General features: G+C 38.0%; 1 protein-coding gene across 9 annotated transcripts in view; it reads left to right on the top strand.

The window, feature by feature from the left end:
• The window catches only part of MCTP1 (multiple C2 and transmembrane domain containing 1), a 274,785-nt gene that overhangs the window by 50,779 nt on the left and 196,390 nt on the right, over nt 1–27,616 (top strand). Inside the window, exons 1-2 of one of the 9 annotated variants that reach the window (XM_068667727.1) lie at nt 24,943–25,051; nt 25,162–25,200. The exons of the other annotated variants lie outside the window; for them this stretch is intronic. The gene's annotated coding sequence lies outside the window, so the exon portion shown is untranslated. Of the gene's footprint in view, nt 1–24,942; nt 25,052–25,161; nt 25,201–27,616 lie in introns of those variants that run through there. 9 annotated transcript variants of the gene reach the window in all.

Raw genomic sequence — 27,616 nt, 5'->3', positions numbered from 1 at the left:
ATATATACATATTTCAAAAGCATATTATTCATTTGTAATTGTGCATTAGGATGACAGTGTGATAAAATATGACATGTTATGCAACTATGTCGCATTATAGTAAGAAAAAATTGAAGGCATGTTAATAATTTCAGTCACGCATTCAAAAGTGAGTTATATTATCTTTAGATACAAAATCATGTGCTTTATTTCTTTGCTTCTTGTGGTATCGTGACACACTCACTGAAGACAAACTAGGCAGTTTGTAATGAGTTGGGTGCTACTTTTCTGTGTATGCTGTCCTTTGTCCATTGAAAAAAAAACATGCAATTCTCTGACAAAATGAGAAACGAAGGTTAGAAAGAGAACAGTGGACAAAGTTAAAGTAGTTAAATGCTGACAAGAAGAACATATAGGTCTTTCCTAGTTTTTCACATACTTCCTACAGGTCCATTGTTTCAGAAGCATTCCACCTACAGAACATCACCTTCACGAAATCACAGGCTTTCTGTGACAATAAAATAATGCAGTGAAAAATCAGTTACTGATTGCCTATTGGATAATACTGATCAAGAAGTAGATTCAAAAGAATAAATCTGAATGAGCATTTTACTTTTACCCATCCTCGCCCTTGAGATTAACTTTGTATTTTAGTGCTTTCAGGTTTTGTTTGTTTTGGTTTGTACTTCTTTTTTAACTATTGATGCTATGTCCTAGAAAATGTTTAAGAAATGGAACTGTCACATATAACATTATAAAATTACTTAATATTAGAAGGATAAGAATAATACAAATTTTGTATTCTTTGTATGTGCTGTACTATGTGCTGTATATACTGCATATACTATGTGTTGTATTTTCTCTTTTTAACAAAGCAGATACAACTAAGACCAGGATGTGTCAGAAGCTTTAGATATGGAATAGATGTATCCTGTGGCACAAGGAGAACTGGAAGGTGTTATTTGACAAGAAAAAGGGGCTATTTCTTATTCCATTATTGGATGACTCATTGTATGAATATGCTGTCTATCCTATAAATCATGGCATGAAATACTATAGAAGAGCTTCTAGGTGCATCATACTGTTAACAGGCATATCTAGCAGTACTTGTTTACCTGCTCCTTGTTTTTTTCTAGCCTATTAGCTTCAGCTAACTTTCCTGGTTTTGTATGTTTGTTGTTGCTGTTTTTTATTTTCTTGGTATTACACAATGAATAATGCAACTCTGTTACGCTCTTGGCTATACTAAGCTATTAAGTTTTATTGCAACTACAGATAATTAAATCCAATTCTCTGAAACATTATAAAGTAATTTTCTAGCATAACCAATGGCATGAGTTACAGAAGTTCTTACTACCAATTTAAAGGCTTATTTCTCTGAATAGGCAACCTTACCTTGGTTGAAAATTGCAGAAAATGTTTGCATTTCAGTTGATTTGCATTTCATCTGACAATCTACCAAGTTACTAGAAGGAAGTTTACCATGAATAAAGGATGTCATGAGTAAATAAGGTGTGGAAATTTCATAAATGCAGCTGTAGAACTCTGTTCGGGCCAGGTAGTTGCATTCCAGTATTATAAATTACATCAATGGTAATCATTTACAGCGTGCTCCCAAGAGATACAAACCATGCCATCTACTTTCACAAAAAACACCCTGTAGTCTCCAAAGTAGCATGACTGATGAATGCTTTCCAGCTTACCCCTTCATTTCTATTTTTCCTGGCAAAATCCTCAAATTATATCTCATATTTATCATAATCATAATTTCCTGTATTGTTGTCTTGTTTCATAACATTAGGTTACCTGAAAGTTCCATGTTAACTGTTCCTCAGTTTTCCTGAATTCTGCATTCCTCTGCATAATTTAGATAGTGATTATTAAATTATTGTTTAAATTAATAATTTAATATTAATATAATTGACACAGTCCTATGTGTAACATCTCATTCATAGGTTATTTCTTGTATCATAAATACATTTACGAGTTTTACCCATCTTTTTGTCAAACCCATAGCAGTTTAGACATTACAGTCATCATAAGCTTGTCTTCCCTTATTCCTGAATTATTATTTTTTTAATAATAATTTTCTAAAACGTTTCAAACTTCTTGGGAACTGCTTAGGAGGAGGACTGTGTTGCAATTTTGTTAGTGTTTCTATTTGTGTGTGTGTGTTAAAGCACAACGCTGCGTCTTCTGCTGCCAAGAAGGGTGCTTCTTAGTGAAAATTATTAATTTGCCTTGGGTGATGTTTGCAGTATCCAGCCACAGTGTGTGTCTATCCTTTAATGCTAAACACAATAAATAACAAATGTAGACAAAAAAAAAAAAAAAAAGTATTGAATCTGCTGCTCTTTGCTAACATCAAGGAGAATATTCAGGTGAATGCAGTTTATGAAGAACATAAATATAGGCCTGGAGTTAGCCTGGACTGTAGTTGAAAATAGCAGACTATAAACATGAAAGCTGTGTATGAGAGGAACTGGACTCTATTTTAGACAGTGACAAGTTTGGTGCTTAACTGGCTGCAGACGAATTGCTTGTGCTTTAAAGCACATGGAGCCTCTGCAACCTGAATAAGGAATTAGCACTTTAGAAATGTAGCTTATTTTCAAAAACATGAAAAAAATTTACATAAAAATTGGCCACTTGCTACCAAGTGATAGAGTAAGGTTATGTTTTGCTTGAAATTTTAAGGAGGGGAACACAGAACAGCAGTACTCCTAGATTCATTGTATTTGGAAAACAAACAAACAAACAAAAAGCAAAAAACATGTTCGGCATATATGAAAGCGAGAAAAAGGTGTGTGCACTGTGGGTGTGCTGGGGTGGTTCTGGTTGTCCTGAAAACTGCACCTTTAGTCGTGTTCAGGGCCACCAGCTTCTCCACGGGTGATGCTGAGGCTGTGGGCAGGGCACTGCCTCGCCACAAGACCTTGCCCATGCAGATGCTCTTTGTGCTCGTCATGAAACTTGAGAGAACATTGTTGCATGGGATTGATTCAAAACTACCTGGCAAACAATACGTACTGTTAATCCCTCTTCTAGAACAGAACATCTTTCCAGAATGGAGGATACAGTTTAATCCTTTTAAAAGCAGAGTTACTCAGTGAGAACAGAGTGACAAGACAGCATCCCTCCGTAGCTGTCCCATGAGCTATTCCTCTCTTTTGATGAAACATTTTGCTGCCTGAGACCAGTCACCCTATCTCTTCCTGCCAATTACATCTTTTCCATCATTTTCCAGATCACTATGGGACGAAACAATATTAATACACATATTTCTCCAGAAGCTGCTTTCCTGCTGTGGTTATATTATTGCTTTTATGTATTGCACAATTTAAATAATTACATTTCTCTGCTTAGTTGTGGCACAAAAGCTGCCGAGTTAGTTGTGTACTTAATTTAAGTGTTGCTTCATAGATTTGGCAATTTCTGTCATGGAGACTAGTCTCCTCTGTCATCTCTTCTATGACGTCTAAATGGTTAAAAAATATTTCCAGCTGTCCCCGTGTTTTTCCACTGCAGCCTCTTCTGGAGAAACTGGCTAAAGAGCTACACTCAAAGATGCATTGTAAACCATTTCTTAAGTACTGTTTTATTTGTCAAGAGTGGTTGATTAGAAAAGATTCTAGAGTAGATTAACCATCTAAACTCAAATTCTTCATCTTTCTATTAATTTTTACTATAAATTTTACTGTAAATTTCATTTTACTGTAAATTATCAGACATATTCCTCATGAGTTGCCCATGAATTTTCTGGAAGAGTTTCAAATGCAAATGCACTCTCCCATGAGGACTGAATGAGAAAAACATAGGACTTCACTGTGATGAGTTCCAGAGTTTAGATTAGGACTTGAGTTAGTCACGGTAGGTGTATTTTTGTGCATGTTTTGTGCACTACTGAAGGTTAACTGTCCTGCGATAAAGAGAAGCTGATCGTAATACACCGTGCCAGGCAGAGCATCAGTACTGAAAGCCAGCGGCCTTTATGAGCTCTTTCACCTAGCAGTAATGAAAGAAATGGATCTGACTTGATAAAAGATATTTTTCATTTCTAATTCTCTATGTTAATAACAGTTTATTAGAAAATTAAATGTGTTATATTGCTTCAGTTGAGGAGGATGCCACTAGATGCTCTTACGGATGACCTTCTTAAAGGCATATGTGGAAATTCATTTCCAAATCTTTTCTTCCCATTGTGAGCAGCCTTTCCTGAGGTCAATGAGTGACTCCTTTATTTTTTCTGCTTTCTTTATGGGTTTGTCCTGAAAATCTCTGCAAGTTATTTGGTTGAATCAGCAGTAGAAGATCTGGAGAGTAAATAATTCAGGTAGGGACATTTGAGGGCGTTCATATGGGGAATGAGGTAGAACAATTGCCTACTTTTAATGGAGGAGAAAAGAATTGGGTGAATGGCTAATATCCAGGATTCAATTTAACTTCTAACAAGTTTGTGTTGAGATTGGTGAAAAAATGAAATTAGGACAGTAAAATGAAGCAGGAAACCTTCATTGGAGAGAAAGTTGTTTTGGAGAGTAGGAAAGTGGAAAAAGGTGGTGAGTTTGGATGGAGACAATCTGTGAAAAGCTTGAACAGGAGAGGAGTAGAAGCAGTTGTGGAAGCCCCAGAGGCTGATATGAGTGAGCCATGTCCCTGTGGGACTTGGACCTTGATAAATAAGTAATTTAGGGAGGGCTCACTTTTCCACAAGAATCTGTGCTGGCTGAGCAGTTCTTGTCACACAAGCAAAGAACTGAAAAACTGATGCTCTCTTCTGGGAGATGGGAACTGACGTATAATATCTAATTTATTTATTTTTATTTATTTTTTTTCCCTTTGCCTTGTGCTTGGGAGAAGGGTGGTTTTTGTTTTGTTTTGTTTTGTTTGGTGTGTTTGGTTTTCCTGAGTCAGTGGTCCTGTGTAGAAAGCCTGAGGATAAATTTCAGTCACACGCATGGTACTGAATGTGTTTCCTCTGTAGTGGTTCACGGCCTTTTTTTATGTTGCATCAATGAAACAATGAAGAATATATTCAAAGACAGAGAATGATGGTTTTGAATTAATATGAGAAAGGTGGTCATAGGAAGACATATCTTCCTGGAGCAAATGTGTCTCCTTAAGGTATGTGAGATTACTTTGCAGAAAATGATTCTATGAAATTTCATAAGATGCACATTATTTAATAGTTGTGATTATTTCACAGATATAATAGTGCTGTGGGTTTTCGGTCCCCAATATTGCAAGTGCTGGTCTTTATGTTCATTTTTCTAGGTGGTAAATCTGTGTTGCATTTGTATAAATGACAAACAGTAGGTTTTGGAGCGTATGTGAGAAAGAGAAAGAAATTAATTGGGTTCCCTTAGACATCAATTCATGTCTGAAAGGTAATTTATGCCCCTTGAAGTCAGTCTTATAAAAAATGCAAGATAAAGCAGCCATCAAGAATAGGTAGGATGAAGGGCGTAGTTGAATCCATAAAGAATTTCCAGTGTGATCTTTCTGAACAGACCGATACAATTATGCACATGGGCTCAAGAATGAGTTTAAGCCCAAATAAAATTTTGGAACTGTCTCCGAAGAACAACACCACATGGAAGCCCTCTCCACTCTCTTATGCCCTCTTCCTAAATTTTCTGTTTAGTCTAAGTAACCTGTTCTGTGTGTGTCTGGAGGTGTTCAGCTGAAAGATGAGTTCAGTTCTGGCCTGCCAGTCACAGTACCCAATGCACCTATTTATCAGCCTTTGCAGTGTTGCTCGCATTTTCTGTCTTCCTCTTATAACTGAACAGCTTTCTTTTTGAGCTTATTCTTGCATTTTGTTGTACATTGGTGAGTCCTAAAGCAATCATTTTGTTCCCAAGAACTGTGTGTAGGTGTGTTGAAATTTCTGTTTGAATCAAAATATTCCAGAATTGTAACCATTGCCATTTAAATATTTATGGAATAAATACCTTAAGTTTCATTCCAGTCCTGAGGTATATCCTGAGGATATACCCCTACTGAAACAAAATGGATGTTTTTGGTGAGTTTTAAGCCAGATATTGAAGAAATGAATATCCTGTTACAGCTGCGCTGTCAGTATTCTTTATCTTCAACTTGAACTTGTCTCTCTATGATTCAATTTTTATTCTAACTTGTCCTGTTATGCTGAGTACAAACTGTGCCAGATTGTCAATTTTGTAAGTGAATGCCTAATGAATATAAAACTGTACCTAACTCTACCATGTGAATTTGATGGATTAGCGGTATAATTTACAAGGTAAGCTTATTTCTGAAGAAATATATACTGAATAAATGGGTTAGGGAGATTTCATATTTTTATTATAAGTGTAATTTAATTTGTACTTTTGGAATAATCATCAGTGAATATAAGAGATTTTTCTGACAGTCTTGCTTAAATAAGCCTTAGCCTTTTAACTAAGCTAATTATTTTTTAAAAGCATCTAATATAATCAGAATTCTTAACAGGAAAATTAAACATGACACATCTTTAAAATGTTGGGGGTTTTCTTAATTCTTGTGATGTGTTGGTTGTTTTTGTTGTCCTTTTCATGTTCAATTGTTGATGTGTATATTGTTGAAGTTGATGAGAAAGGCATGGGCAATAAAGATGGAAGAAATAAATTTTAGAAAAAATTACTCAGTCATTTTCTGTGAGTGCTTCAGATAAGGTCTAAAATCAAATTGCTTGTTTTTGAAGTTTTTTTTAGCCACCTGTATCTTCCCAAAAGAAAAGAATTCTGTGTCCTGCAATGTTCTCTTTGTCAAAAATTGCACTAGGGTAGAATAATTAATTTAAAGAACCATAAACTTCAAATGTTCTTTTATTGTTTTAAATGTAGCTGTGATCTCAGCACAGTTTAATGAAACTGTAAAGTTTGTCCATATAAAAATGTAGGAATGCCATCACATTCTGCAATTAAGTTATGGTGAAGTTATTTGAACTTTTGAATATTCTAGCTGTTGATTCATGCTCTTGACTAAAAACCTTTTGGGGGGTGTCAGTCAATTTCACTGATTAGTTTTTGTTAAATTAATGTCTTGTGCCTGATAAAAAATTTGTAAGATCACTCATTTGTGCAGTACCGAGATCGAGTGCTACAGAAAATACGGAGTCGCTGTATATAGAGAGGCATTTGGTTCAGTGATATGCATTTTGTTTGAACTGGGGCTCCTGTAATACTTGCACTGAAGGCTATTGAATGTCATTCTCACATGAGGATTTTATATTTTTAGAGGCAGCTAATTAAGAGATGTGAAGAGCTGAGTCTTGATGCTTCAGTGAGTAATTACCTCCCCTTGATACTTACGTTATTTTAAGTTTGGCTCATAAAAAGAGCAATTTGTGGCTTTCAGCAGCAGCGAGGCTGTCCCTGGGGGCGGGGGCTAGAAGCTGTGCCCTGCCACAGGCGCTGCTGCTGCTGTTGGTACCATGGGTGCCAAGGCACGTGTGTGTGCAGGTACCTTCAGGCTGGCTCCACCCAAGGTCTCTGCCCATCCCAAGCCCTGTGCGGGGCCCAGGTGGGTGCTCACCTCCTCCCTGGGTGCTCCCACCTCCTCTGGGTGCCCCTGGGCTGGCTCTGGGCCTGGGGATTGTGGCTCTGGGCAGTCCTGCTCCAGGCTGGTGGTCCTTCCAGCGGCATTGTGCTGCCATGCCAGAGAGCAGAGAGCAAGGAGCTGAGCATTCATAGTGCAATACAATACAGTTTGGCTGGAGAGAGACCAGGGGACCAAGGCATTACCCCTCGGTACACGCAGACAGAGGCAGAAGGAAACCATTCTGACATCTGCCAAAGCTCATGGTTCTCCTTTGGGGCATCTACCTGAGCAGTGTGCATCCGTTGTCCTGTTGGCAAATTTTGGACAATTTCCGAGATAACTCACAGTTCAGTATTTTAATAACAATGCATTTAAACACGTTTCTGTAATTTAATAAGTATGTAGGTAAGGGAGATAAATTCAAAACAAATTCATTACCGTATAGATTTTGTATAGTGCTTTCTAACATTAAAAGGGTAAAATTTGGAAGCAAAGGACCATGCACGACTACCTTGGTTCATTCAGTGCTTAATTGCCTGCAGCAGGGTGTTCTGCTCCCTCGCTCCTGTTGCATAGCTGGATGCTTTTTTTTTTTTTTTTTTTTTTTTTTTACAAAGTCTGCTCTTGTGGAATGCAGGTTGTAAATAACTTGTGTTGTACAGGATTAATCATAAACGTTATCATAGAATCAGGGAGCGGTTTGGGTTGGAAGGGACCTTGCAGAGCACCCAGTTCCAACCCCCCTGCTGTGGGCAGGTATACATGCAGGGCTCTAGGTGGGGTCTCAAAGCATTGTAGAGGGGGGAATTGGCTACATTTAATTCATTTTGGATAACAATAAAAATAATACTGAGACTGGAAAGGAACAGAGAGTTGAGGGGAAAAAAAAAAAAAAAGCTGTGCTTGAGAGGATTTAATAATAAAGTAGGACTGAAAGTATTTTAGTTTCATTGAACATAATTGTGAATGGTAATAACTTAATTGCTTTAAAGACGATTGTGCCAAAACGCTTCAAGGAAATGCTCATGTAATTTGTACTTGAGGGTACTTAAATTTTCCGTCGGCATCTGAGGCACAAAACACCTGACTTTTTTCTGAGCATTTAAAAACAACTGTTGCAGGAGGGCATGTTTGGTGCCAGCATCATTCATGACCCTTTGGATAACTGGCAGCAAAACAACACGATGCAAAATTCTTGCTTCTTCAGTTGGTTCTTGCTGGGTTAAATGGGAATAATGCCACCACGTTCTAGTTTACTGTGTGCTTCTGCTTTAGATGCAGTAAGAGGCCTCAGCATAGGCCTCAGGCATCAGTAGTGATTGAGATTTTTAGGTGTGGCTGGAAACTTTCTCCTTGCCTCTCCTCAAAGTGAAAATTCATCTTTCAAGGAAGAAAGGCTGCCCTGAACTGCAGGTTCACCTGCAGCTCATCATTTTGTCAGTGGCGAATAGGTGGCAGCTGTAGCTTGGATTAGTTACAGGCCTCAGTGAAATAGCTGAATGTAAACGCTTGTGTCTCAGTGAAGCAGAATTAACACTCTTGCATGACTTTTGAAATTTTCTTTATATTGTGCCGTGGTCTTCCATCGAACTCTCCATGCTTGACTCACAGGAACTTTTCCTGGTCGAAGCACAGTGACAGGAATTAAGTGATATATTAGGTCCTCCACATCTGTTTTGATGCTATATGTTAAACTGGCACTATACTTCAGCTGAAAATTTTATCTGAGCACTCTTGGTATCATGACTGATCACGCAATGTTTAACCTTTGCTGGAACAATCAGGACATTGGCTCCAGTGTCACTCCTCAGATGAGTGGAGAAAGTACAGAGTAGGTACAATGTGTGGGTGAAGCAAAGCAGTAATTGTGAATGCTGATGATCTTTCCTCATGGTTTTTCATAGGGACTTAAAATAACCACATTAAATGCAGTGTGGGTAGAAAGAGAAGCATAGTAATGATTTAAGAGTTGCTTCATGAGAAGATTTTCTTCTGTTTAACAAGTTCGAAGAGTGTTCTCTGTAGTGGGTACTGACAAGCACATATGAGTTAGCATTTGTTATCTGGTACAAGAAGCCCCCAGAGTTTATTTCACTAAAATTTTAATCATAGTTTCTTATCATAGGTAGATAGGAAAATTATGGATGAAATTTGGGGAATTTATGGAAAACTATTAGAAACAGAAACATTTTTTTTGTTCCCTAGTGCATTTTTAATGTAAGATTGATAATTTACTACACTATATGTTCCTCCACAGTGACAGAGTGATTTAAAGATTAATTCAGTTTAACATATTGTTTCTGTTGTTAAGATTGTATGAAATCTATTACATGATATAGGAAAAAAGATTATTTAAAGCAATAATAAAAACAAATACTGTTCCCTTATCGATTTCTCCTTTTTACCTGCTAGTTGGAGTTGAGAAGGCTCTGCAAAACAGTACTTAATTCAGTCTTGTTTTGCAAGTTCTTCCAAAAGTCAAGGAAGCATCTCTATCAGTAGGAAGAAAGTAGTAAAACAAAAAATAAACAACAACAAAAAAAGCCACCAACATGAGAGAACTGAGCAGCTACAGGTTAGAAATGTTTTGTCTGTTTGTGTCGTTTTCATTCTTTCAGCTTGAAAAATGGCCGTAAGACTGTCTGACAGGATTTGAGGTACTTAACGGTGGTCTGAGCTAAGCACAGGGAAAATGAGTCTCCAGAAGCTTACTAGGTGATATTTTGGAGCTGAAACTGTAAGATAGAGATACAAATGAATTAACAAATTAACATGAACAACTTATCTGCTGATTTGGGGGGGGAGTTAAAGAAGCACAGAAATACTCTCTCTCTACTACGGCTGATTCTACAGTTTAGAGATGGAATTGTCCTCTTTTTGGCTAGATTTAACAAGAAGAATTACAGTTGAGCAGATTATCAACAGCAAGATATATATATATATATATATATATTTAATAGCTCCCTTAAGTGCCACAAAGGAAGCAAAAGATCTATTACAGTGACAACGCAATTTCGTTGGACACCAAGGCTGAGAACTATATGTTAACCACTTGATCTGTGTAGTATCAAGTGAATTATGTGTGTATGCATGTGTTTTCATTTGCATAAGCTAATACTTCTGTTTGTCTCAGAAGAGATTTTTGAGACTACTTTGATGAATTTTTGATGCATAAGCTTATGGTTCTATTTGTATGTTCTCACTTGTTTTAATACAATGATTTTGTAAAATCTTTTTCCCTCTTAATTTTAGCTGCACATGGAGGAAAGATCACCTAATAACAACCTGAACAGTCAAGTAGCCATTGTGCATCCTTTTTGTGCTCCAAACTTCAAAATATATCTGAGAATTGTTTGATTGACAAAGCATTCTGGTGATTTAAATGTTTTATATGGCAAGAGCATTTCAGTGATTCACTATCCTTTCTGTAGATAAATTTACACTTTAGCAATAAGATTCAGAGTCCTAATACAATACAATCTTCCCCTAATATATCTGATTTTGATTTCCTTTTTTTTTTTTTCTTTTTAACTTGAGTTGACTGTTTTCAGACAAAAAGATAAAACTTTTGCTGCACTTCCTAATACATAGGAGGAAAAGCCTGGACTTCTGGACTTCTTGAAGGACGGAATGGAAGTAAGCATTAGGGATGCCAAAGAAAAAAAATGTACAATATTTTCCAAACTTACTAACACATTGTATAAGTTTGAAAAGCATCATAAAAGTTTAGATTGTTTTAACATGTGACACATTTTCCTGCCAGACAGTTGAGTCTCTTGGATAGCGGTCCAGAATTGCCATTGCAGTGGTAGCCTCAGTAATGGCTTTTATTCCCTAAGAGGAAGTTGGTGTAGTGTGATAAATTAAGATTTCACCAACGCGTAACAGCGGTGAGGGATATCTACTTCTGATTGCTGAGATAATGATTGTTTCTTAGCAGTCTACAGAACTAAATCGGTGCACACTTTCTGGGGTATGATCTCTCGTGAGGCTTAGCCAAGGAGACCCTCTCCTCCCTACATGTCCTGTGGCATCTGGTGATGTGTAATTTATTGCAGAGCTGGTCATTCAGTGACAGGGGATATCCAATGTCTGCAGCATACAAATATGAATGTGCCCATGTAACCCCCACATCTCATGAAACTAACAAATCTCTTTTGATACGTTAGCTGCTTTCATCCGCGCAAAATGGAGTACTTCAGTGTGCTTTATTGAAGTTGTCTGTTGGGTGTACTGCTTCCATCTGCTAAGCAAACTGATGAATCTGTGTTAAGCTTCTGTTACCTTAAGCCAGTGAATAATTTTCAAAATGATATACTCCTCTGCTCAAAAGTGTGTTTTTTTTTGTTTGTTTGTTTGTTTTTTTTCAAATGAAAGAAGAATACATAGGTAGTATAGGGACAGATATATTAATATTTTAATTCCCAAGTATTTGTTGTTTAAAATAAATATAACTAGCAGAAAACAGAGGAAATACATCACATTTATTGGAAAAGTGTCAGTATTTATGTGTGTGCATGTATATGTATTTATTTGAAATGATGATATATTTTAAAAGTATTGTAGTTAAAAGTATAATATAACTAATTTATTAAGAAATACCTGATGTTTTTCTGTGCACAGTAGTATTTCAATATTTACATTTGAATATGAGTTCCAAGTTTTATCTTTGGCTGACAGACTAAATAACACCAACACTAATTGAAGTGAGTCTGCATGCTATGAGAGTGGCACAAGATGGAACTAAACCAATTCACTCCAAAATCTTTTATTATTGATAGTTAATTAAACTCCAGATGAAGAGTAGACAACAAGAGCAATTTGTTGGATAGCAGTTGGGAAACTATAGATGGATCTTGCCCGTTGCCTCTGTAAAATGCAAAACTGCTGTTCTGTACAATGAAGTTGTGAGAATCTTCCAGAATTCATCAGTGTCTTTCTCCACCTGCCCTTCTCATACTTCAAATGCTCTTTAGAGGTATAACTCTGATCACTGCTGAGAGGCATGAAGACTATTTTGGACAGGGAGTGAGGCAAACCTGATGGTGATTGTTACTAGGAACAGATGCTTCAACTGAACTATACTTCTGAAGTATATTTTGTATAGAGTCATTCTGGCACTCATTTAGGATACGAAGTTTTATCACTTTACTGAAAGTGTACCAGATCATGAACAAACTTCTGAAAAATTAAATGGAAGTTTTACTGTGTAGTGCAAAATTTTGTCTTAAAATAGGAAAGAGCACTCATATCTGGGTGTTCAGATTGAAAGAAACAAAAATATTATTTAAACAGGTTGTAATTGTTCTTTATTTATACTGTAATTTTGAATGTTCAGTCCAGTACATATAGGCATTTTACAAATACATAAGATATAGTATTTTTTTTTTTTCTGAACTATGTGATAAAGGATATTATGGATAAAATTCATAATTGTTTTCCTTTAATGCAGTCTTACTGTATAAAAGCCTGAAGAGTGACACTCTGAGAAGCTAGAAGAAGAACAGTAATTAATGAGGGAAGTGAAGGGTGGAACAAAAGCAAATAATAATCAAATGAGCTGAGGCTGCAGAGCCAGACATTGTGTAGAACATCTAAGTAACTGTATGAACTTTCTTTGGTGAAGGTTGGTGACTGATGAAAGCTTAGGAAGAAGTCAGCAGTGACGTATTGTCAGTTTAACAGCTTGTTCCTTTGGACAGAAGGCATCCTGCAACTGAGTATATTGTTGGTTTTGGTAAATTACTAGAAAATGTTTGTAGCATGTGATCAGGGGCAGGCACTGAGCTCTGCGCTCTGGGGACAGCGACAGGACCTGAGGGAACGGCATGGACCTGGGACAGGGCAGGGTCAGGCTGGGGGTTAGGGAAAGGTTCTGCACCCAGAGGTGGTCAGGCACTGGGACAGGCTGCCCAGGGATGTGGTCAGGGCACTGAGCCTGATGGAGTTCAAGGAGCATTTGGACAATGCTCTCAGACAGTGGTCTGATTTTTATTTTATTTTATTTTATTATTTTTGGTGGTCTTTGGGGACCCAGGAGTCTCCTGTGAGTCCCTTCCAATGTGGATATTTTATGATCCTATTTCATTTCATTTGCTACAAAGCATGCCCTTGCTAGCAGTAGCAGTTAATTTTTTGTTTGCTCTCCTTACTGTGCCTTGACTGTCGCCCAGCTGTCTATTTCTTGAAGTGCCAGAAAATAAAAATCATGCCAGACATTTCATAAAGGATCAACACCAAACCTCTTATTTGTGTGAAAACTTTCTGTTCTGAAAGTTTTCACTTTCCTGTGAAAACTTTGGAATCTAACACAATGGCTTCAGGCTTACAGGTTTACTGAGATTGTTAGGCCGCGGCAGAGGGAACAAATGCAGCCGACTCCATATGAGTGGTAAAGCATAGTTCTAGTTCTTTATTGTCCAGATAGCGCATATTTATACAGATTGTTATAATTATGCCTATTAGTCACTCACTGATTGGCTAAGCCTAAAAGGTTATTTTGGTTTATGTTCCCCCTGCTTGCGGTTACACACGGACATTCCTTCCTCACATTTCTGGCAGTTGTTTTCCCCTTAGAAACCTCCTCTTCGAGATAAGAATATTCTGTCCTTGCCGCGTGGGCACCTTTTTTGCCACACTCGGAATTTTTCATTCCTCAGTCATGCAAACTGAGGCCTACTCCTGGTTGCTTAAAACAAACTCTGATCAAACAACTGTTCTACGGACTCATGTCCACGCCCTTTGTGCCAATTCCCAACAGTGTTTGGGGGGGGGGGACAAGGGGCACATGGGGCTGGGGGGGACAGGGTTCTTTTGAGGGAGGATATGGAGTTATTGGGGGGGACACAGGGCTGGGGGCTGGGGACAGGGGGGTGTTTGGGGTGGGGGGGGTTGGGGCTGGGGTGAAAATGGGGAGGGGCATTGGGCTGGGGGAGGGACAGGGGGGACAGGGGTGTTATAAATCAAGTCTCAATCTGAATTTAGTAATATTTAGAAAAGGCAAGTAAACAGCGCTGGGTGTGAGGGGAGTCAATGCTATGCCAACACACACACAGCAACATCGAACCTTCTAAATATACAGAACTTTGCTTTTACACACTAAACCCGAGTGCGCCTATACCCATGTACAATCAGAAAAGGTAATGTCCATGACTGGGGGAGCATAGCTGGAGTTGGGAATCCTGGTTGAAGGCTTCATTAATTTCTCTCAGATCATATAACAGTCTCCATTTTCCATCCGTTTTCTTGATTACAAACACCGGAGAATTCCAGGGCTAGTCCTGGGAACAACGTCTCGCTTTACGTTGTCAAGCAACTCGGCCTTTGGGCCTTATGTATCCTGTTCTTCCGGGATCGAAGAAAAACATATCCATCTCCTTTTCAAGGCCATAGGGCCTGGGTGAAAAGGCACATCCAGGTCACCAGGGGTGTAGCAGCAAAGGCCTGCGATGGCTGTAGCAGCAAAGGGGCCCATGGCGTAGCAGAAGGATCGATAAAGGAGCCCGCAGCTCCCTCACTGACTGGCAAACCACACGTTTCTGATTGTGGCCCCACACGGCTCTGTAAGGCCTCAGAGACTGCTCGCCAGGTGCCGAGCAATCCCACTGCAACCTTGTCATTTTTAGTTACGGAGTCCCACACCTTGACCTCCGTTTAGACCCATATTTCAGGATTATTAACTGTCTGATTGTTAATGAGGAGAATTAAGGCACAGAGATTAAATGTTTGTACAAGCTGTATGCCTTCCTGCCTAAAAAGAACAAAAGAAAGTGCAGCCTATTACAAAGATGCTTTTCCAAGGTACTAGAAGAGATGATAATGGTTTGCACGCTCTATTCTCTTCCAGGAAATCTTGAGTGTTCGAGTGAATAAAAGTACTGTACCGTGCAGTGACTGTTTTGAAAAGCATTGAAGCAACTGTCTGATGTAATGCCATCTCCAGCACTTTATCTTGAATATGTGTGTTTACAAAAAAAGCTGTGAATCTAGTACATGAATCTAGTACAGATTTTGGGTAGTCTCATAAATGAATTTTCGTAGAATTAGAAACAAGATCTCTTTTTCAGGTTTCCAGATTGGAAAATAACTATACTAGCAAATCAAAGCTTTGCTCAGTCTGTTCAGTTATTGAAATATCTTGGGTCCAGTCTTTCCCTGGAGCTCATGATAAATTCTGCTCTGATTGTTTGGAAAAACTGTTATGGGAATAAAGAAAAAGGCATACAGACAATCATGGAGAAGGTCTTTGAAAATAAAAATTATGCAAACTATTAAAATGAGGAGATGCTTCTTCCCTTGTTTAAGAGCAATAAGTAGCACAGAAAATACATTGTAATGGTGCATTAGGTATCTATTTTGTCATTGAACATTTTTCATATTGTCCAGAAGGAATTATGTAGGAGTTTACTGAAAGATGATAATGGACAAAAGATTAAACTTTCTGATGCTGGAGCATCAGAACAGTAAATAGACAATACACACAGTCAGATTTCAAAAGCCTCTGAAGCACTTAAAGATTTCTGATAATACTTAAAGCAAATTCCAGAAGTGCTTGGCCTGCTACCAGAAAGCACAGTCATGAGTTGTGCATTTAGGCTTCCTGTATAACACCAGTGGTCATGGTGAGGCATGTAGTAGTACATTACTGGTTAATACTAACGTCTCGTTATCAATATTTTCTTAACGAGGAATTTCTCAAAAATTCTTAAATCAGCACCCTCTCATACTGACTATCTGTATTTTTGAGAGGTTCCCTTGGACTGGAGAGCCCGGCATTGCTTTTCAAAGTGGGTGTCTCAGCTCTTTGAAAAAAGAGAGAATGCCAGTCCTTCCTTTGATCCACATCCAGAGGAAAAGTGTCCACTGTCTTCATCCTTGCCTGCGTACAGTACAGTGTTATTTATAATGTCCTCCCTTGGTTGAAGTTACACTTTTGGAGGGAGATACTTCAATACAAAAGTTAAAATACAGTGCCAAATTGATACGGAGGAAATATCTTTATGAATTTTGTATTACTTCTTTTAACACCTTTTATGTCCTTCCTGTGTAGTGGCCGTGTCACAGCTTTCATCCTCTTTACTGTGGTTATTGCAAAAGGAAAGTCCTGAAGGTTAGCTGTAGCGCTTTCAAGATAATCGTGTCTTTGATGTATTGACGAAGACTGCTTTACAGTAAAGGGCAAAGTAAGCATTTATAAAGTCAAGGGTTACAAAGGGGCATCTTACCTTGGTGAGGTATTTGTTGTTGAGGCATTTTTTCAGTCAGTTTGGGAAACATACTAGTCTTAAATTTATAAGTAATGTAATTAACCAGCATGGTGCTACACAAGATGACCTACTTGAGTCTATAAAGCTTCTCAAAAAAGCTACTTTTAGTTGCTTTTGCACGTCTTAACCTGTTTTAGTTCAGAGTAGAGCTTCTTTCTTTCAGTATGGTGCTTTTGTAGCAGAAGTGACCTCTGTCATGTCACTCCATAGGCTTTCTTCCTTTAATGAATTTTGGATTTTGGCATAACACATGTTCAGTGCATATCTTAACTTTATCCTGCTTTATCAGCAGCAATATTTTTTATGCTTCAACTTATTATTAATTTTTTAATTAGAATTAAAAACTAGAAAACAAGGACATACACAATCAAAGAAACTACATGAGGTACTTTTGAAGTTGTACTTGAACAGACTGTACATTTTCAGTGCTTAAAATAAGGAGGTATGAACCACTCTTGTATCTCAAGAGAGTCTCCTTTTACAAGTTTATTGTCTTCAGCAATTACATTGCACCAGGATTACAAGTATAAACTGAGATGCTGTTGTTTTTCATAGAGCTTTATCTGAATTTCCACCATAAATTAGTAAGATGGTAGCTCCCTTGGATATATACCTGAATAACTGCTTATTTCACAATCCTTACTGTTTGCTTTTTTTTTTTTTTTTTGTTCAAGTTATATTAAATTATTGACCTTTTAGATTTATTTATTTATTTATTTTTGCTAAGTCATCTTTAATAGTTACTTTATTAGAATCAAAAAAATCATTAACAGAGTTGCAAGTATGCTTGTAGGTTTTCAGCATTTTTGCATCCCCTTGTTTTCTGAACTGACGTGAACACTATCTTTGTACATCAGATACTGGAAGTTCAAGCTGAGTTATAAGGTGTTAATGCATTTCAAAATTAAAACTTTTAAAATGGAGAATCAATATTCTCCTATACTGTTTATAGGCCTATAACTTCTACTAGAGGGATGATTTCTTATTTGGGGAAATGTAACTATACCAATAAATTCTAAATAAGTGCCTGTTTTCAGGGTTTATTCTTTACCAGAAGTTCCCATCCTGCATTTCAATAACTCTTTGTTGTGTATCTTCAGCTGTGCTTTTACTCAGCTGAGATGGAAGCTATGTTTTGCAGATGATTAAAAAATAAATAAAATTCAAGTAATGTACTTTTCAATATGGAATGAGTAAGGACTTAAATCTGAGTTTGTCTGCTGTGTTAGCTATGTCCTCCACTTAGCTGAAGAAGGACAAACTGCTGAAGCACACTGGCCCCAGCATCACCTCTTGGGGCACGCTGCTGCGTACAGTGCTGGTCCCCAGCTGGATTTCGTGTCGCTGATCGCACTGCTCTGAGTGCAGCAGCCTAAGGAAGGCTCAGCCTACCTTTCTGTCTGCTTGCGTAGTCTGTACTTTGTCAGCTTGTGTGTGAGGATATTATGGGAGACGGTGTTGAAAGCCTTGTTAATTTGAAGATAAACAGCATCTGCTGCCCTCCTTCCCCTTATCCAGTAAACCATTAGTCTCATCGTAGCAGACTATCAGGTTTATTTTGATGTTGTCATTTAGAACTTACTCTGAAGACATGAAAATTGCTTTAGTTTTTAGTGTTTTTTTTTTTTTTTTTTTTTTTTCATTTGCTTGTTTGTTTTTTAAGTGGTGAGAAGTGAAATGTCCTGGCTTCAATATTTATATGCTGTTGTTTCAATATCTAACCGAGCAACATGGACCTCCAAAATTTTGTAAGAACAGTTACGTTTGGAGGAGTTCCTTGGAAACAGACATCTATCTTTTCACAACATATTGGCCATCAGATTTGTCAGGCATGATGTGCCCTTAGTGAAGCCAAATTATCTGTCGCCATCACCTCCTTATTTTCCATAGGCATTTAGCTTTCCTAACCTGATCCCTGGCTGCTTGGACAATGTCTGTATGCTTCCTAGGCTACCCGTCCTTGCTCTTACCCTCTGTATATTTTGTCATATATAACATAATCTTCATGCTACCATATAGTATGCTGTCTAAAAAATATCTAAAAAAAAAAAAAAAAATCTGATCATCTGATTGCAGCCATTCACTGAAGCCATGCTCTCTGCCTAGCATGTGGGCACAGGTCAGTGCTGACTTGCAGCAGGTTTTTCATCCCGTTATTGTGGTTTAACCCAGCAGCCAGCTCAGCACCACGCAGCCATTCACTCATCCATTCCTCACCTCATACAGTGGGATGTGGGAGAGAGCTGGGGAAAAAAGTGAAAACCGATGGGTCGAGATAAAGGCAGCTTAATAGGACAGAAAAGGAAGGGAAAACAATAATAATAATGATATAAAGAATGTACAAAGCAAGTGATGCACAGTGCAACTCCTCACCATCATCTGACCAATGTCCAGCCAGATCCCCAGCAGCAGCAGCCCCCTGGCCAGCCCCCCCCATATAATTATCCTGTACGATGCCCCCATGGTATGGCACATCCCTCTGGCAGCTGGGGGCAGCTGTGCTGGCTCTGTCCCCCCCAACCCCTTGCTGGGAGAGCAGTGTGAGAAGCTTGGCTTAGTGCAAGCACTGCTCTGCAACAGCTAAACATCTAAACATTGGTGAATTATCAGCATCATTCTCATCCTAAATCCAAAACACTGCACCATACCAGCCACCAGAAGGAAAATCAACTCTGTCACAGCCAAAACTACGATACCTTTTCACAACTCCAATTATTCTAAATAATGCCTGTTTGTGTTTTCTACTTTAAAATACTGATTTAACAGCCTCTTTGGTAGTCCTGCCTCAAGCTGTTCCTTTGTGGATAGTGTACTAGGAGAAGCATTTTTTACTTCCTATTTGCTAGCAGTGTAACAGTGCAAGTCATGGGTTGGATATCCATAACTTACTTCTTATAACTTACTTGGAGAAGTCTGTTTGGTAGATAGGATCTTTCCTGGGCAATCTGCTGATGATCTGGCAGACTCACTGCTCTCTGTCTGTAGAGAAGTCCCCTCTACCAGGGTTTGCTGTGAAGTTCTTGGAAGGACAGTTGTGGTTGCTGTATTTGAGTTTTTTTTTTTCTGGTTTGTATCAAGGACTTCTTTGCTTCCACCAATCTTTTTTTGTTTTTGATTTTGTATAATACAGAGGCAGGCATGAGAAGCCCTGTCTTTATGTGTTGGGAGATGCACTCCCTTGGTTAATTTTGGAGAAGCGTGCTTGCAGGGAGCAGGACCATTCAAATAATTTCCAGGACTTCCGCATGTACAAGGAGTAACTGGTTTCAGTTTTCTTTCCAGCTGACTGCCTGCTTAGTGGTCTACAGGAATAAGGTTAGAGGCATAAATAATCAGTAAAATCGGTTGTTATTTATGGTATTTTTTTCATGTTTTGGTAGGAAATTCAGTATCTGAGGAAAGTGTATTTGATTCCATCTGCAGAAATACTTCATGCGGGCAGATACAAATAATAAGAAATGTAGATGAAGAATGCTGTCACTAGGCAGAGGAAACACTCAGAGGCATTCGTCAAGTTACAGGGTAATTTGTATTAGTTGTTGTACAGAAATAAATCATTCCTACTAATTGCGTCATAGTTTTGTTACCATTAGTTGACCATTATCGTTAAAGGTTATAGTTACTGTTCTGTTCCTCAATTACGAATGTAAAGTGTGCAAACAGTGAATAAAGGAAGAAGTCCTGGCCTCAGCAGCATTTTCCATACTGAAACCTGAAAAACTGTTCCATGGCACACCAGGACCTCCACAGTGTTCATGTGGTGCTAAATTAGCCTGTAGGAGGTTAAACATTCATCAGTAGTGACAGTATTGGCAGTCAGTGAAATTAAAAAAATCCTAGCACACTGTAAACCAATTTCTTCTTGAGTTGAAAGAAGTACATTGCTAGGCAGATCAATATAGAATATCATATGCATGCATCTTTCTAATCAGATGTTGTTACACTCTTACTATTACTGTCTTTTCCTGAGCTGAAAATGATTTTCCCCTTAGCTGTTGTTAGTGTTGGTATAATATCTCATTAATTCTGTATTCATTTAAAATGCTAAATCAGGAAGAAAGATCGCAAAACTGTTATGGATAATGTTTTCCTTTTGAATGGTACAGCATGCTCTCAAAGTAGGTGACACTACTCAAGAAGCTGTAAAGTTCTCTGAAGAAAAATAACACCACGATTGTCTGTTCACTGAATTATGTTGTTCCACTGTTTCAGGTCAATCTAATCTATCACGTTTTATTCAGATGAATAGATCAGAGTGTAGTTAGTCAGTTCATTATTCCTCAATATGTCACATTGACACTGAAGAAACTTTTCAGATTGTTTCAAAAGCGAAGTCATCTAACTGTAATTTATAGATGTTCTTTAGAAAGCCTGTGTTTATTGACATACGAGCTTCAGTAGAAAACTCACATTTTAAAAACACTTTACTCAGTGTCACGGGTCTATTGTCTGCTCTCTGATTTCTCATAGCAGACAGCTATGAGACCTGTTTTGCCTTTCAAATAACTGATTTCTCATCCTCTGTTGTAGGGTTTCAAAAACCGTATTTTCAAAATGTTTGTTAGCCTAACAATACATCATCATGTGCCTTTAGAAACTAAGGAGAGAGGTACATTCTGAAAACAAAAAGAAAAAAAGAGACAGGAAAAAAACAAAAGCTTTTCTCCCACCATAATGGGAGATGCACACCACTGTGGAGTGGGGGCTTCAGCATAATACCTTTTCTTCCAAGCTGTCACTTGAGCACTAAGGGCAGTATTTCTCAGTCCATACTTGTTTTCTTTTCCCCTCTGCTGGTTATGAGTGGCTCTGGGGGAAGCCCTTGGCATGAGCAGGTGGGAAAGTGGCTGTCAGGAGCGACCACGTGGTTCGTGGGGAGAGTTCAGGAGGCATCAGTCAAGAAGGGGATACCTGGGTCTAGATCCCCAGTGCAAGAGTGCACCTGATGGAAAACCTAGTCAACTCCTTCTCCCTGTTTTATCCACAACTTTAAGGGGCTCACTGGGGTGAGTCTCCATCAACAACCTCCCTTGTGGTATTGAGTAGCAAAGTGCTTTCTTTTGTCATCATCTGGAATGGCTCTTTAATCAGCTTTCAAGCCACTTCTGCTCTTTCAGCTCTTTCCAGGTGGATTTTGACCCTACTAAGAATTTGTTTAGTATTTATTTGTAGCAGATGGAGTTTATTGCTTTGAAGGCAGGAAGAAGTGATAAAGAACATGGCTTTAACAAATGTACAGATTAAAATTTCTTCTTGCTTTCTATAGACTTCTGTCCTCCATTACTTGCTTTTCTTCTACATAAATAAGTGAGATTCTTTGGAAATTGCTGTTAAATGAGAATAAAAGCATATGCGCTACTTGCAAATGAATTCATTGTTCTCTGGAACAGTAGCCAGGGAGATAACAGATGCTATTGTTCCTTTTGTGGACCCTCTCACAGTAGTGTCTGAGTGCTCAACATCATCTGTAAAGTAAGGGAGAATTATTACTCTGCTTCCAGTAATCAAAAGCAACGCATACAGGAATTAAATCACATGAGCAAGGGCTTATGCCCTTGTATCTGAAGCCATGGAAGCTACGCAAATCTTTATTTTAAGAACAGAAACATCACTCTCTATCAATTCAAAATAAAACTTTGCTGTTTTAGGAAAAAATTCTCTTCCAGTAGAGAAAGGGGATACTTTACTCCTTATTAACTTGTTCTCCTAAGTTGCTTCAGGAGTCTGCCAAAGTCTAGGTTGTCTTGAGCTCTTCACATGGAAGATTTCAGCAGTGTCATCTATGTGAACATGTCATATGTCATGTGTAACATATATGATGCTTTTTCATGCCATCGGGATGATGACTTTTGGGGGTTTCTTTTGCATGCATTTCCTATGTTTTCTGTTATTTTGGTATATTGCATCTGACCCAGGTCTATCAGAACCTGTAGTCACAGTCTTGTTCCTTGGGTGAGTGATTCTAGTGTTTACTCTTATTTTCTTTAGAAATGACTTTTTTTTATGCCAAGAGAAATATTTAATTCCACCGTTAAACTAAGTTAAAATTATGAAAATGGTGGAATGTTCTGACCTAGTCTGGTACCCAAGTTGGTTAGTATGTGGTTGACATGAAATAACTAATTCCACCATACTTTTTTCTCCTTTGTAGCAGGGTGCTATTGAGGAATAATCTGGTATTTTTATTTATTTATTTATTTATTCATTAGAACTAATAATGATATATATTAGATCAGTTATTTCAATGTTCCTATCACACCAACAGCTTCATGAGAGCACTGATTTTTTATGTTTGGTTACAGGATGATACATACTTTCTGGCTATCCGTGGTGTTTGAAACTTGTAGTTCACAGGCACACCACTAAATTTAAGTCTAGACTGACATAGTACAGCGTAAACTGCACCAGTGTGTGAGGGTGTCCCAGGCATCAATGGGATTCTCTGTGAAATGGAGAAGTCTAGGAAGAGAGAATCCACTTTTCCAGGTTGTGCTCATTCATCGGCTGCTGTGGAATATTATGCTTAATGCAGGAGATCCAAAGCCTGTAAAACTGAGATCACTTAGATCAAAAGCAACGTGCTGTAGAAGAATGTTAAATCTGTAGTGCTGACTACAAAATGTTGAAGACATATAAGGATTTTAAAGAGAGCCATTTCTCTGCATACTCAAGATTCAAGCTAAATTAAAGCAAGATTTTCTTCAGCAAGTGGAGATTAAAGAAATAAATTAAGTGCCATACTAAGGGTAGGTAAGACTGGACAGACTCTAACATCATGCAAATAATGATGTGTATCCAGTTGTGGAATATTTGCACTTTATGCTCTTAAACTGAAGATATTTTGAAATTCTATTGAATAAGATATACATCATTTTTATCTCAGCCTTTTTATCTTCATACCTTCTTTTTCAGCTTCTGATATTTCTGTAGTGACCAAGAAGAAAAATTTTTTGAAGTTTTATAAGACATTAATAGCAGTTGTTACCTGAAAAGTTTTTTTTTTTAAGTCTGTTTAAATTAGTTAGAATCATGGAACCATTTAGGTTGGAAAAGACCTCTAAGACCATCCAGTCCAACCGTTAATCTTGCACTGCCAAGTCTACCAGTAAGCCATGTCCCTATGCACCACATCTGCACGTCTTCTGAAAATCTCCATGAGTAGTGACTCAACTGGGCAGCCTGTTTCAATGCTGCACAAGCCTTTCAGTGAAGAAATTATTCTTAATATCCAACCTAAACATTGAGGCCATTCCCTCTAATCACTAGGTACCTGTGAGGAGAGGCTGACCCCCAGCTCCCCCCACCTTTCTTTCAGGTAGCTGTGGAGAGCAATGAGGTCTGCCGTGATCCTTCTCTTCTCCAGACCAAACAACCCCAGCTCCCTCAGCTGCCCCTCGTAAGACTTGTGTTCCATGTCCTTCCCCACCTTCATTGCCCTTCTCTGGACATGTTCCAGGGCCTCAATGTCTTTCCTGTAGTGAGGGGCCCAAAACTGAACACAGCACTTGAGGTGCGGCCTCACCACAGCAGAGTACAGGGGGATGATCACCTCCCTGGTCCTTCTGGCTGCACTGCTCCTGATACAAGCCAGGATGCCACTGGCCTTCTGGGCCACCTGGGCACACTGCTCATATTCAGGTGAGCATCAATCAGCACCCCAGATCCGTTTCCTCTGAACAGTTTTCCAGCCACTCTGCCCCCAGCCTGTAGCACTGCATGGGCTTGTTGTGCCCCAAGTGCAGGACCTGACACTTAGCCATGTTGAACTTCATAAAGTTGGCCTCAGCCCATCGGTCAGCCTATCCAGATCGCTCTGTAGAGCTTTCCTTTGGAAGTGTCTTCAGAGTGAATATACTAGGGTAGAAAGTATGTATTTTCTTTGATTTTCATAAAATTCTTATGTGTTCGTGTAGTAAAACAAACATCTAAGTTTTGTATTTCTCCACTCGAGGCATTAATTGGCAAAATAAGTGTAGGGATTATCTAGGATCTAGTGTTCACACGTTGAACTTTTTTGTGTGGTTCATGCCAGTGTTTAATGAATAAATGACAGCAACTTTCGTTTATACCACCTTCTGCGGCAGGGGGTGGGAGGGAGGAAGCAGTTTCCAGTGTTTAAAGATGTGCAGATAGTTGAGTCATTTCCTCTGAATGTGTTGAAACATATTCACATATCAAGTCTTATCTTACTTTCACTCTGAGTAGCTGCAGTTCACAGCAGTAGTCAAGTGATATTTGCACAGAGCTGTTGCTACCAGCTGGAGGTGAGCAGTTTTACTGAGCAGTTATCAGCTCACACGGCTAACTCCACTTAGCAAGTATCATTGTGAAGCAAGAGGTTTTTAACTCACTGCTGTAATATTATTTCACATAGGTGAAAGCTGTGGGAACTTCTCAGTTTGGACCTGATAAGGTAGGAATTTAGTTTCTTTATAAAATGTAACAGGTTCTGATTTATCATTATGTATACGGATCGTATTTTAAAATGCAGATAATTTAAAACTCTATGTTGAAAATGATTAAATACATGCTTCTGATGGAATCTGCATGTCCAAAGTGAGTAATACAAAATGGGGAAAAATGTTTATTCCATTAAGAGTATACAAAATCACACGAACAGAAGCATCAGTCACTTACAGGTGGACTAATGTTTGCAGCTGTTTAGAATATAGGAGGAAAACGCTATTGAAATCACACAGTTCTTGTTCTTTCACTGAATGCTCCATGTTAACAGAAGAATCTGTTTATTTAATTACTGATGGATCAGGTAGTTTGAAGACTGTCATTCTTCCTTTTAAATTGCTCTCAAATACCTGCTGCATAGTGTGTGAATTTTTTGAGGGATTTTATGGCTGTAACACACACTGTGATTCTTTAATGACAGCTGAAAATATTGAAATACTTAGGCAGTTCATGTTCAATTAAATCTAACTTTGTAAAATTGAAATCTTATTTTTAATATTTTTTTTCCATTTGTATTTACTAGACTAGTGTTAGCTTCCTTACAGCGATCTCTTGAACTATGAGTAAAAGCACCAAGGAAGTTTCTCTTGGTAACTGCTTAGCGTTGTTTTAATTATAGTGGCACTATCAATTTAATTTAATGTTTTAAAATGAATTTATAGTAATACAAATGTTGTGTTCTGATAATTACACTTTACAGAATTTAAAATATAACCTTGGCACATAATTTAAGCATAAAACTACTTGTGTAAAGTAACCTGAGTTACTTAAAGTGTATGCGTATTTAAATATATGATTAATTAATATTATGGACAGTTAAATTCAGGATATTTTAGTATGGTTTTCTGGCGTGAAAATGTGGACAGCAGAGTTTTAAATAAAATGACTGACGGTTATTTTCTTTTTAGAGAATGATGCATATGTCATATATATTGGCTGCAGGCATCTCTCATTTTGAAAGGGAGATGGTTAATTGTTCACAGATTCTTCTTTTGATATGAATGTGACACCTGTCTCTTGTTCCCCGTTGAGTTATCCTTCACGTGCAGTGTTTGACATAACTTGCGGTGTACTTGTGCACTCTTCAGGCAAGTGAGAGGATTTTTGTGCTTGATATGGCAAGTTTCTCTAGAGATGATAGAAATGCTAGCTATCAGCAATTAGATTAGTGCTGTATCTGCAAGAGACTTTAGGAAAAATGAAAATGAAAAAAAAAAAAAAGGAAATGCAGAAAAGCAGATGTTATTCTAATGCTTCAAAAATTGATGATTATAGGAATGTAAGGTTATTTTGAACAGGAAAAACTGTGTGACTGTAATCTGTTGTTTTTTTCAGTGTATTTTCCACCCCTTTAGAGGCTGATTTTGTTTCCCTGTTCACTTTGTACATGCATCACATGTTCATGAGTTGCCAAAATGTATTCAGACAGCCCATGTATTTTACAATAATCTTCTCAAAACCAAAACCAAAATTCATTCTTCCGGTTTGTCCTGGGAACTGAGTAATTCTGCACAGATGAAAGGCAGATCTAATTCAATTCATGATGCTTTTTCCTTGGCTTAAAGAAGAAGATTTTTTAATTTCTGAAAAAAATTATGCTCTTGGGATTTTTGAAAAAGGAACGTAAATTTAAATGTTTTGTGAAATAATTTGAAAGAAATTTATTCCTGGTTCAAAGGCATTGCGTAGACTAGAATTACAGTGATTGTGAATGTGACTGGTGAGTTTGGAAGTGAACATGATCTTTGAAAATCTGTGGCTTCATTGCTCTATTGGCAAAAAAAAATAAAAAAAGCTGTCAATGTCTGCTAGGTGGACTGTGTGCTTCATACACAAATGATCTCATAAAATGGATATCCTCAAGCTGTAGTAGGTTTGTTGAATGAGCAACTTGGCATGATCATGGAGTCTATTTATTAAGAGGCAGGTTTTGTCCTTCTTTCTTTTTTTTTTTTTTATTATCTTTTGAGTTATGTGGTTAGGGGTTTGTTTGTTGTGTGTAACTGAGAACACCAACATCAGTAGTGCTTTTTATTTATTCCTATTTTTACTTAGGATCCATGGCATGTTATATGCTTGTCAATGAAGCAGCTTCATGTTTATATCTTATATAATACATTGCTGTACCATTGAAAATAATGGCTTGCTTTAAAGAAAAAGTCCAAAGTGGGTAGGGGGAAAGGTTTAATTTAAAATGAACATGAGCAGTGCAGAGTAAATTCATGGCAGAATAAATTCATGGCATGTATGTACGCTTGTTTGAAGTGTTTGGTGCTCACATGTATCTTGGACATGCTCTGCTCCTAACAGGCAGAGAGGATGGTAATTCCTAATGTCAACAGTAACACTGGTATATGAGTCCATCC

The sequence above is a fragment of the Anas acuta genome, chromosome Z (genome assembly GCF_963932015.1).
Source record: "Anas acuta chromosome Z, bAnaAcu1.1, whole genome shotgun sequence".
NCBI lineage: Eukaryota > Metazoa > Chordata > Aves > Anseriformes > Anatidae > Anas > Anas acuta.
The sequence above is the reverse complement of the archived record's forward strand: the minus strand, read 5'-3'. Positions and strand labels throughout refer to the sequence as shown.